Below are 13001 nucleotides of genomic sequence, written 5' to 3'. Positions count from 1 at the left end.
AAAATTACCAGTGGATTGAAAAGAATGAATTATGAGGAAAGTACATATCGCGTGTATAAGAAATAGCTAATGTGGAACATAGTATAATACTCTTAAAATATTTGAAGATTAATTATTTAATGTGGTACACAGATACATATGGGAGTAATGGTACAAAATTATGGGCTGAAAAAAAACAAAAAACCTCATGAAAAATCCTCCTGACTTGTAATGCATTAGGCTAGGGAACAGTCTCACTAAGACAGTGGAGAAAGTCCCCTTGCTTGGGACTTTGATAAGAATATTGGATAAAACAATAAACTATGAACTTCCCTGGTCTTGTATATATTTAAGGCACTTATCACCTAAATATATGTGTTGAACATTTTATTGTAGTAATAAATTGTGCACTAGCTGAAGGATGGATTAGATGATCTAAGCAGGTGTAATCCACACATCTCCTGGGTGTGGTGTTCTGTCCCATGTAGTGGCACCGAGAGAGAGAGTTAAATGAGTCCAGTTGGCTTTTAGCTCATGCTGTAGCGGCTCATGCACTAGGCTCCACAGGTCCCAGGTTCAATCCCGCCTGCTGACGACTGGGGTCTGTTGGCGTTACAAGTGGGGGCTCGCCGGGAATTTCAACTGGGAAGATTCTGCAGCTCAGGATGCACTTCCTCAGCTAGGGGAAGTATGTAACCCACACACCTCTCAGGTTGGGTGTTCTGTCCCATGTAGTGGCGCTGAGATCACTTAGAGAGTTAAATGAGTCTGCTCTACAGCCTTAGCTAACAGCCAGTTGGCTTTTAGCTCATGCTTTAGAGGCTCATGCACTAAGTTCCAGAGGTCCCTGGTTCAATCGTGCCCGCCAGCTACCAGGGTCTGTTGGCATTACATGGGCCTTCCCATGTCTGACGTCTATACTTTTAAGATTATTTGCCCTCTTTGCAAGAGCTTTTGGAGATTTTAGCCCAATATCCTGGCAAAATTCCAACTTGGGTAATTACATTGTGTACACAAATGTTCCTCTAATCATTTCAGTAGGAGAAGTTTTTTCCTTGCTTTCTCTCTTACAATCACTTCTTTGTAGCATTTCAAATTCAGGGCTGTTATATCTCAGTGTAAACTGAAGGTATCCTCAATGGCCAACCCTTGACCATTCCTCCATGTCCGTGAAAGGACATTGACAAAGCAGAACTGTCACTGTTTTCCTGCAGAGAGAGAGAGGGTAAGTAGGATTTTGGTACTAGCTACATCATTCATAGCGGGGCTTGGGAGCAGGAGTAGTACAGGTCCAATGTGTCCATTATTAGATAGGTCCCTTTTGGTGGAGGTATACATTAGCTGTGGAGGATACTGCAACACATCTCCTTCCCTGTCCCCAAACCCTTGAGTAAATCCCCATAACACTCCTCTTCCACTTGGACTATGCTGTAGTTCCAGGATTTAGTCCTGCATGCACAGTCTGTAAAGAATATTGGTACCATTCTAGATGAAAGACATTATGTACAAGGGTAGCATTATTATTTTCAAAAGTATTACTTTTAAAGAAAATGAAATAAAACTCTGAAAATAGAGATCAAGGGGCTGAGGTTTTGGGAGAAAATGGAGAACACCATAAAATAATTTATTTCATTAAAAAAATATTAGCTGAGCTGTGTGGTGCTGCAGATTGATCAGCTGTGGGTTGTGTGAAAATAGGATTGCCTGGAATAAAAGTGTAAAATTCAAACCATATCTCTTATTGACATGCAATCAATCAGTAAATATGAAATACAGATGAGTTCTCTGTGGTATCTCCTTTTCTTTTCATACTTCTCAATTTATTTCTTAGTGCCTATTTCTCAAACCTTTCTATCCAAATATGTTTCATACAATATGTCATTGTTTTCTCCATTACGTCTCTTCTATTTCTCATTTGCTTTTTTGATGTTGACTTTTATTTTCTCTCATCTTAAAAGTGCCTTACTTAAAAAATGCTACTCTAATTTCATGTTTTCAAAACGTTATTATGCTACAAAGGTAAATGAGCATGTGATAGGGAGGGCCAGGCAGTAAAATGCCCACTTCTATCTGTAGGTACCTAAAATTATTTCTGCTCCCAGATAATCTGTCTTGATTATTTGGACCACCAGTTGTATTACCTACCAGCTTCTTGGAGTAGCTGGAAGGTTGAAGAGTGAAAGGAGGATGACTCCTGTAAATCTCCAATGGAAAATGCTGACACTTGAATAAAATAAAGTGAATTTTCCTGCTGGACATAAGCCAAGCTGTAATCTGACCCATTATTCAGGGCTACATTTTATCTCCGAGACCACCCCTGTCTGCCAACTTGCTGGGCTGAGGAAGAATCCTATAGGTATTGGAGCCTGCTTCTCTCTCTGTCGATGCCCGTCTGCCTGCCTGGAATAGCCTAGAGTTTTAAGATTGTGGAAAGAAGCCTGGAGCTGTGTTATCTTACATCCATTGTATTACTCCCCCACTTGACCTCTATCCCGGCAAAGCAGAGCAAGTATGACCCATTCCCTAAACAACCACTCAGCCACCAGTACAGGGGATATATGCCTCTGAATGACACAGAATTTGTGAGGGAGCCTCTGTTAATACCTGAGTAGCATGCCACTTGGTGAATCCTGCCTCCATTGGAGTCAATGGGATTTTTGACATCCACTTCGCTGAGGCCAGGATTTCATGGGCTTTCTCCAGCTCTGCTCATCTTGCCACAGTTATTCATTTTTGTAGATTAAAATAGCCCTCTTATCTTATCCAAGAGACATCCCCTGGTTGTCCCTTGCTGGCAGAGGGAAAAGGAGTTCCTACCTTCCCTACACCTAGGAACCCCAATCTGGAGCCCAGAGTATGGGCAATTGCACCTCCCAACACCCCTCTACTGCCTTCTCAAGATCACTTTTTCTCCCTCAACTCCCTTTCTATTATGCTTTTGCATGCAACATCATTCCATCAGCTTCTCTTTTTAGCTGTGCTACTTTAATCTGCAGTACAAACAAAAGGAGACAGAAACTCTTTCCTGAGGCACAGTATTAGGTGACCTTCTCCTGGAAGAAGAGAGAAGGAAGAATGACATGACCTAAATTACTTTTGTTTTAGATAACATTGACAACTCTTCTGTCCACTGTCTAACACTTCTTTCTGTCTGGAGTTTGTCACAGGTATCTCTTTTGTTTCCAGTCTCAGATGGGCAAGAAATTTTTTAAAACTCTACACATGGCTGACAAAAATAACTAATATCAAGTTGATCAAAAGGGGCTTGATCCTGCACTACTGAAATCTATACGAATTTTGCTTTTAACTTCCATGGGAACAGGCTAAAGACTTAAATGTCTTTCCTCTTTACTATCATCATACCACATGACAGGATGGTAAGATCTCCTGCCATCCACCTCAGAAAGAGGGGTATTTAATGAGATGGAAGGTATATTGTCAATCAGTAAGCATGCAAAAGGTGAAATGTCCTTTATTTTCTCTAAATGTAGATGGTCATTCTCTCCATCAGCTTCTCTTTAACTGGCAGTGATTGCTTAGTATCCTAGAGTCCTTTAGGCAGGCAACATTACTAGGGACACACTGGTGTGTGTCTGGATCACATATAGTAGTAATCCAAATATTAAAACAGAAATACCAAAAGTAGTTCACTAAATAATCAGTCAACTATTTCTATTTATTTATATGGTTCCCATCTTTGTTGCATCTGAGCACCTCACAAGCACTGATTAATTTATCCTCACCACACTCATCAAGTAGATCGTAGTAGTTTGCCCATTTTACAGATGGGGAACTAAAACTCCGCGAGTTTGAATGACTTGTCTAAGGTCACACAGGAATTCTGTCGTCTAAGTGGGCACTGAGCTAAGATACAAGTAGAGCTGGGTGAAAATTTTTCAGCAAATAATAAATTCAGCAGAAAGTGGGAGATACTGAAACTATTTATGAATTTGGGTCATATTCAGTTGAATGATTTTGGCCAAAGGAAAAAAAATATTCAAAACAGACAAACCACTTTGACCATTTAGAAAAAATTTATTTGGACCATTTCAGAATGAATTGGTCATTTTTTCATTTAAAAATATTTTGTTTTGAAATTTAGCAATTAAAAACAAAAAGATGAATGAAAAGTTGGTTTGCATGAAAAGTTCAAAAATGAAAAGTCAACACTTTTTATTTCAAAATGACTGAAACATTTTGTTCGACCTGATATGACCCTTTATTTTTGTTTCAGTGAGAATTTTTTTTAAAAAAAATCAGTTTTGGTTCAAACTGAACCAATTTTTCTTCCAAATGTTTCACCTCAGCTCTCATCAGAAAAAAAACCAATTATTTGCTCAGTTTTAACCTGAGTCTCAGGCTGGTGTCTTAACCATAAAGCTGTCAACCCTCTCCATTACCTCTTTTAGTTAAAAAAAAAAAGTCCATATTTTCTGAAGTTAAACTTAACCTTTCCTTCTTAATTTGACTTGTGAATATAAAGCAAAATACAGTATCCAAACCAGGTCTAAAGGAATAGCAGAACTTTCAGCACTGGTAACATCCATTATATTTTTCACAATTAAAGCTTTTCACAACTGATATGTTCCTTCATTATCATACCTGTTACTTATTAATCTTAATCACAGAGAAACATTTGCTTACTTAAAAAGCAAAATATTCATAATGTAATGCAGGGTTTTATTTGCCTCTCACTATACACTCAAAAATAGGTCCATTTTTGTGGAAAGTTCTTCTCTGGGGCTCATGTTGTTCAAGTGAAACAATTCTTTATGCCAAATAAAAATAGACTCCTATGCCAATGGGCTTCGGAATTAAAAAAATTCACTACATTTCATTTTTGTATGTTTTTAGTGTAAAAATAGACATTGTTGCAAACTGTGAACAAACCAAAATTTGAGGAGTCATAGAATCATGTGATATGAAGCAGTGGCCACTCTTATGAGAATGAAAACATGAAAATCGTGGGCCATACTCTCAGAATGGGTAAATCAACATAGGTCAGTTTACAGCAGCTCAGGATCTGGTCCTGTGCATACTGCCCAGCTCTACTCATACCATAACACCACAACACATATTCTCTTCCCATCTAACAGCTCCTTTGACTGTCAATATTCCCAGTGGTCTTTCAGGAGCTGTGGCTCTGGTACGTACAAAAACTAATATTCCTTCTTTTATATAAGCCCTTCAAGCCACTGCAATATCCATTTTCTCATATCTAGCAGCATTACTGTTTACATCCAGTTTTTTTCATTTTCCCAGTCTTCCTGCAGAAAGTTTCCAGCTACCAATCAGGAAATACTTGCACCTCTACTATGCCTTAACCCTTTGCCAGACCCCACACTGTTACACTCATTCCCAATTTCCCAAGACATACCAATGTACCCTATTATCATAATGACATGGCCCCTTTCACATAATGGCACTTAGCAAGCACTTTACACTAGTTTTAATATGCAGACAAGTATTCCAAATTGCAGTATATGCTGCATTCAGATTACTGAATGCACTAGGGGACTTCCAATATGAAGTGTGCATAATCCAAATACAAAGTGACAGTACAAAAAATGGTCATGGAAGCCTAATTAGCTAACAAATTAGGTATTGTCAAGACAGTTACTGGTAAAATGAATATTTCAGTAATATTCTCTTTTTCTACAATTCAAACTCAAACATAACTAAAATTAGCATATTGTTCTTTTCATGCTGGTCATTGGAATTCTCTAGTCTTGCCTAAGTGAATACAAAAGCTAGAGAGTTTTTACTCTCTTCCTTTAAGTTATTGGAACTGTTGTGCTTTGCATCAGGTCAGTCAATAAGAGGATGAAGGAGTCAACTCAAGGATCACAGAAGTGTAAAATAATTGGCCAGATTCCAGTCTCATTTCCACTGGCGTAAACCCTGAGTAATGCCATCAAGTTCGGTGGAGTTGCTTGGGATTTTCACTGGTGTAACTATGATTGGAATTGGGCCCCTTAGCTTTCTGACATATTTTATAGCCTTTTTATTAACTATTACTAACTATATCGTTCTGTAAACTAAGTTTAGCCATGTGGAAAATCACAGCTGAAGAAGGGAAACTAGAAGAGAATAAATGATATTTAATTCTAGCAAAGTATAAACAGTACTGTGTAGAAATAAGAGATAATGGACAGTGGGGGAGTAGGTTCCAGGCATTTCCAGTTGTTCCTCACCTTTGTACTTATCCTTTTCTGTTAAATATATTTATAACCTTTTCACATGAAGACAATAGCTTCCTTTTAAGTGACATTTTTAGACCAAATTCTGCAGGTGTCCTTCCTCCTTGTCTAAAATGACAGTCATGTTGCAATAAGTACAGAGATGTTAGCCGGTTTTGCTAAGATCAATATATAAATTGCCACAGCAAAGAAAGCATTAAAATGAAGATTCATATAGACTACTATCAATAATCAGGAATATACATACTACTTGAACAGGGATATGCAGCATGTGTATATTTTCAATGTCCAGGTGAGATCCTGACAATTGTATGATACTTCAGGTTCAATGAACAACCTTGACATTCAAGAATCCCATTCAGTCATCAGGTGGAATAGTCAAAATCACAAGACTGGAAACATGGAAAACAAACACTCTTTGTTGTAGTAACTAAGTATATAATATCATATCATCGTTTTACAGAATTATACAATAATATATTTATATCAAACAATTTGGAGGACATTTTATGCTATTAGATAGAACAGTTGGAAACTCGCTATATTAAAACAACACTGAGAGTGAGAAATCAAACACACAAAAGAAGCCAGCAAATTCAAATAGTTCCACTATTGGTGTAAGTGCATTAACTCAGCCACAATGCACATTTAAGATAGTGCATGGTATTTGCTAATAAACAGTAGCAGGCCAGATTCACTTGGAATCTATACTGTCTTCCACCTGGGTAGCCCTACTGTAATGACCCTGACAGGGGCAAGTCCTGTATTGGGGGGCATATGTGTTGAGAGGCAAGACTCAGAATGACTTTGGTTAAGGATGCAGAATCAGGCACTCAGCAATGCAGTAATAATAATAAAAAAAATGTAGGCTGTAATTTCTGTAGCATAACAAAGGATATTTTTAAAACAGGAACCCATACAACTTAGTCAATAGATCTTTAAAGTGGTCTGGAAACAACTAGTGGATCAGAGCCGCTGTAATGTATAAAGACAGAAAATTCAATACAAGAGGTGTGCAATCTTCCTTCTTCCAAAGACAAGCTGTCTTAAAGTTCTTGATCTTAGATATGGGACAGTTAACAATCTGAGGATATTTGCTTTTTTTGAAAGTGTTACACTGTTGACTCATATTTAGCTTGTGATCCACTATGACTCCCAGATCCTTTTCTGCAGTACTCCATCCTAGGCAGTCATTTCCCATTTTGTATGTTTGTAACTGATTGTTCCTTCCTAAGTGGAGTACTTTGCATTTGTTCTTACTGAATTTCATCCTATTTACTTCAGACCATTTCTCCAGTTTGTCCAGATCATTTTGAATTTTTTATCTTATCCTCCAAAGCATTTGCAACAGCCAGGTTAGTATCATCTGCAAACTTTATAAGTGACTCTCTATGCCATTATCTAAATCATTGATGAAGATATTGAACAGAACTGGACCCACAACTGATCCCTGTGGGACCCCACTTGATACGCCATTCCAGCTTGACTGTGAACCACTTAAAACTATTCTCTGAGAATGGTTTTCCAACTATTATGTATCCATCTTATAGTAGCTCCATCTAGGTTGTATTTCCCTAGTTTGTTTATGAGAAGGTCATGCGAGACAGTATCAAAAGCCTTACTAAAGTCAAGATATATCACATCTACCACTTCCCCCCATTCACAATGCTTGTTACTTAGTCAAAGAACGCTATTAGGTTGTTTTGACATGATTTGCTCTTTTCACCTTATTATCCTCTAGGTATTTCCAGATTCATTGCTTAATTATTTGCTTCATTATCTTTCCAGGTACTTGAAATTAAGCTGTAGGTCTGTAATTCCTTGGGTTGTCTTTATTCCCCCTTTTATAGATTGGTACTATATTTGCCCTTTTCCAGTCCTTTGGAATCTTTCCAGTCTTCCATGACTTTTCAAAGATAATCCCTAATTGCTCAGATGTCTCCTCAGTCAGTTCCTTGAGTATTCTAGGATGTATTTCATCAGGCCGTAGTGACTTGAAGACATCTAACTTGTCTAAGTCATATCATTTGGAACACGATAAAGCTTATCAGCTCAGAGCTCAAGTATGAAACTGCAGAAAAACCTGAGTGTCTCTGGATTAAGTTTAGAAGTGTGAGCAACAAGGGTGATGTTGTGGTGGGAGTCTGCTATAGACCACCAGACCAGGGGGATGAAGTGGACGAGGCTTTCTTCCGGCAACTCACGGAAGTTACTAGATCGCAAGCCCTGGTTCTCATGGGAGACTTCAATCACCCTGATATATGCTGGGAGAGCAATACAGCGGTGCAGAGACAATCTAAGAAGTTTTTGGAAAGGGTAGGGGACAATTTCCTGGTGCAACTGCTGGAGGAACCAACTGGGGCAGAGTTCTTCTTGACCTGCTGCTCACAAACCAGGAAGAATTAGTAGGGGAAGCTAAAGTGGATGGGAACCTGGGAGGCAGTGACCATGAGATGGTTGAGTTCAGGATCCTGACACAGGGAAGAAAGGAGAGCAGCAGAATACGGACCCTGGACTTCAGAAAAGCAGACCTTGACTCCCTCAGGGAACTGATGGGCAGGATCCCCTGGGAGAATAACATGAGGGGGAAAGGAGTCCAGGAGAGCTGGCTGTATTTTAAAGAATCTTTATTGAGGTTACAGGCACAAACCATCCCGATGTGTAGAAAGAATAGTAAATAAGGCAGGCGACCAGCTTGGCTTAACAGTGAAATCCTTGCTGATCTTGAACACAAAAAAGAAGCTTACAAGAAGTGGAAGATTGGACAAATGACCAGGGAAGAGTATAAAAATATTGCTCGGGGATGCAGGAGTGAAATCAGGAAGGCCAAATCAAACCTGGAGTTGCAGATAGCAAGAGATGTTAAGAGTAACAAGAAGGGTTTCTTCAGGTATGTTAGTAACAAGAAGAAAGTTAAGGAAAGTGTGGGCCCCTTACTGAATGATGGAGGTAACCTAGTGACAGAGGATGTGGAAAAAGCTAATGTACTCAATGCTTTTTTTGCCTGTCTTCACGAACAAGGTCAGCTCCCAGACTACTGCACTGGGCAGTACAGCATGGGGAGGAGGTGACCAGCCCTCTGTGGAGAAAGAAGTGGTTTGGGACTGTTTAGAAAAGCTGGACGAGCACAAGTCCATGGGGCCGGATGCGCCGCATCCGAGAGTGCTAAAGGAGTTGGCGGACGTGATTGCAGAGCCATTGTCCATTATCTTTGAAAACTCATGGCGATCCGGGGAAGTCCCGGACGACTGGAAAAAGGCTAATGTAGTGCCCATCTTTAAAAAAGGGAAGAAGGAGGATCCTGGGAACTACAGGCCAGTCAGCCTCACCTCAGTCCCTGGAAAAATCATGGAGCAGGTCCTCAAGGAATCAGTTCTGAAGCACTTAGAGGAGAGGAAAGTGATCAGGAACAGTCAGCATGGATTCACCAAGGGCAAGTCATGCCTGATTAATCTAATTGCCTTCTATGACGAGATAACTGGCTCTGTGGATGAGGAGAAAGCAGTGGACGTGTTGTTCCTTGACTTTAGCAAAGCTTTTGACACAGTCTCCCACAGTATTCTTGCCAGCAAGTTAAAGAAGTATGGGCTGGACGAATGGACTATAAGGTGGATAGAAAGTTGGCTAGATTGTCGGGCTCAACAGGTAGTGATCAATGGCTCCATGTCTAGTTGGCAGCCTGTATCAAGTGGAGTGCCCCAAGGGTCGGTCCTCAGGCCGGTTTTGTTCAATATCTTCATAAATGATCTGGAGGATGGTGTGGATTGCACCCTCAGCAAGTTTGCAGATGACACTAAACTGGGAGGAGAGGTAGATATCCTGGAGGGTAGGGATAGGATACAGAGGGCCCTAGACAAATTGGAGGATTGGGCTAAAAGAAATCTGATGAGGTTCAACAAGACAAGAGTCCTGCACTTAGGATGGAAGAACCCCATGCACCGCTACAGACTAGGGACCGAATGGCTCGGCAGCAGTTCTGCAGAAAAGAACCTAGGGGGTTACAGTGGACGAGAAGCTGGATATGAGTCAACAGTGTGCCCTTGGTGCCAAGAAGGCCAATGGCATTTTGGGATGTATACGTAGGGGCATTGTCAGCAGATCGAGGGATGTGATTGTTCCCCTCTATTCGACGCTGGTGAGGCCTCATTTGGAGTACTGTGTCCAGTTTTGGGCCCCACACTACAAGAAGGATGTGGAAAAATTGGAAAACATCCAGCGGAGGGCAACAAAAATGATTAGGGGACTGGAACGCATGACTTATGAGGGAAGGCTGAGGGAAGTGGGATTGTTTAGTCTGCGGAAGAGAAGAATGAGGGGGGATTTGATAGCTGCTTTCAACTACCTGAAAGGGGGTTCCAAAGAGGATGGATCTAGACTGTTCTCAGTGGTAGCTGATGACAGAACAAGAAGTAACGGTCTCAAGTTTCAGTGGGGGAGGTTTAGGTTGGATATTAGGAAAAACTTTTTCACTAGGAGAGTGGTGAAACACTGGAATGCGTTACCTAGGGAGGTGGTGTGATCTCCTTCCTTTGAAGTTTTTAAGGTCAGGCTTGACAAAGCCCTGGCTGGGATGATTTAGTTGGGGATTGGTCCTGCTTTGAGCAGGGGGTTGGACTAGATGACCTCCTGAGGTCCGTTCCAACCCTGATATTCTATGATTCTATGATGATCCATTTAGACTTGGGATCAGTAAATTAGACAGATGAATCATTTGAGACAAATGAACCAATGACTGAGCAGCCACAAGGTGCTGTAGAATCCAAAAGGAATTGTCTTTAGTCAACTCATGAATAAAACAGATTTTTCCAAGACAAAATGAAGCACTTGAACACACAAGGAGGAAAATGCTGAACCTGATTCTCTTTCACTTGCATGGGTTTTACATTGGTGTAACTCCATTGATTCAAATGTAATTGTTCCTGGTTTACACTGCTATAAGGGAGACGAGAGTCAGGCCCAGTAAAAATAATGATTAGTAATGATGGATACCAAACCAATAAGACAGTCCAAACAAGTTTAGCTGCCATGGGATGTAGGCAGATCCCGCTGTAGGCATAAGCAGACTAAGTAATTGCTTATAACCCTGAGCAGCTCCAGCCCCCCACCATCATTAATTATTAGTATGTGTTTTGTCGGAGTAGGGCAAAAATATTCTTGCTTAGGGTCCCCTAATGGGCTAGCACCCACTGGAAGTAGTGGAACTCACTGGGACAAGCAAATCACAGGTTTCAACAACAGAGAGTAAAGACAGATTTTCCAGTAAATGTTGCTGAAATGTCACTTATAGGTAGGATCATTCAACGCATAATCAGATAAAGTGAAGACAGAAGGGCTAAGCTTGTCCTTTAGACACATTTTTATATTTCAAAGTTCATCAGTTTTTATCTACGGCAAGTGTAGTGTAAAATAAGTGGGAATCTCAATCAGACAACCAGGTTACTGCCATTCTGGAATGCAAAATCCCATGTAAAGTACAGGGACACATGGCACCTTCACTGGGGAATAACAACATGGAAGGGTTAAACCCTGGGGATTAGAAGTAAAAGAGTTAAGGTTATATTTGTTTCTGAAATATTTAGGCCAGCACAGAGTGGGAAGAGGTGTGTCGTTGGTAAAACTCAGCTGGTACAATACATATCAGCTGAGGAGTCCAACAAAAGCAGCTGGACCCCAGCCTTTCTCCACAAAGGACCATTCCCTCCACTGTGAGTCTCTGGCCCAACCTCTCCCCTGGCAGCACAGCTCCCTTTGGCACTCTGGATTCTGTGTCCGCTCCCTATTTTCATATCAGAGGGATGTCAAATAGCAAGAGTGGATAATACTGATGCTACTAATTACCTTGCATGAAGACAGTCTGCAGCTAAAACCTGGGAGTGAGCTTAGAAAATTGCAGTGCTATTTCTGCCTCAGATACAGACTTCTCTGTAACGTTGCGCAGGTTACTTCACCACAGTTTCCCCATCTATAAAAATGGGGCTAATACTTACTATAACTCAGAAGGATGTTATGAAGGTTAATTGCAGCATAGCAGGTGCAGCATAAATCACTAAAGTTCAGGTTGCATAAGGGTTTCCAATTTAAGCAAGCAGTTTTAGTTGCTTATAACTTGTTCAAATGTTGATATTTTGGTCTAAAATTTTCTAATGTTGTCTCTGCCCAAAATGATTTTGTTTTACAGTTTAAGACAATATATAATTTTTATGGAAATTTTTGAAATATTTTCTGGTTTGGGTTTTATTTTTATAATTTCATACCAAAAGAACCCCCCAATTTTTCTTTAACTGGTAAGTGAGGAAAGAGGGAGAGAAAGGTTGAAAACTGAAAGAAGCTTGGTTGTTAAAAATCAAACCCTTTTTGTTTTATAGTTTTTCATTAAAATTAAAATGTCACAGGTATGTGTAACAATATATTTGATGACCTTGTCATGTGTTTCCACTAAGCGTGTAAAGTTTGCCACTAAGTGCATGTCTTCATTGGAGATCTTTGCAACCCTCTTGTGTGGACATGCTGTACTGGTGTAAAAAGTGAGTTGCACCACTGCAATTTACCCCGTGATAAGAAAGGGTACATCGGGATAAGAAGTGCAAGTCACTTTTTGTACCAGTGCATAACCTCTACACTAGGGGGTAGCACTGGTGTAGTTACATTAGTTTAAAAGTAGTGTAGATAAGCCCCAAGGCAGGCTGTGGTGTGCCTGCTGTGTGGGTTCCCTTAGCTTTCAATCAAAAAGAGTAAAATGAACCTTGTACAGTGTGAAGGTTGTGGGTGGGCTACTGTGTAGTTTGTAAGGGGCTTCAAAGAATGGCTCCCTATCATAGACCT

General features: G+C 40.2%; 1 long non-coding RNA gene across 1 annotated transcript in view; it reads right to left on the bottom strand.

The window, feature by feature from the left end:
• Nucleotides 1-1018: 1018 nt before the first annotated feature.
• Nucleotides 1019-13001, bottom strand: part of LOC141986909 (uncharacterized) — a 47393-nt gene continuing 35410 nt past the window's right edge. Inside the window, exon 4 of the long non-coding RNA XR_012639394.1 lies at nt 1019-1187. This is a non-coding gene — a long non-coding RNA (uncharacterized LOC141986909). The remainder of the gene's footprint in view (nt 1188-13001) is intronic.

The sequence above is a fragment of the Natator depressus genome, chromosome 1 (genome assembly GCF_965152275.1).
Source record: "Natator depressus isolate rNatDep1 chromosome 1, rNatDep2.hap1, whole genome shotgun sequence".
In the NCBI taxonomy this organism is placed as follows: domain Eukaryota; kingdom Metazoa; phylum Chordata; order Testudines; family Cheloniidae; genus Natator; species Natator depressus.
This window is presented reverse-complemented; position numbering and strand designations above follow the sequence as displayed.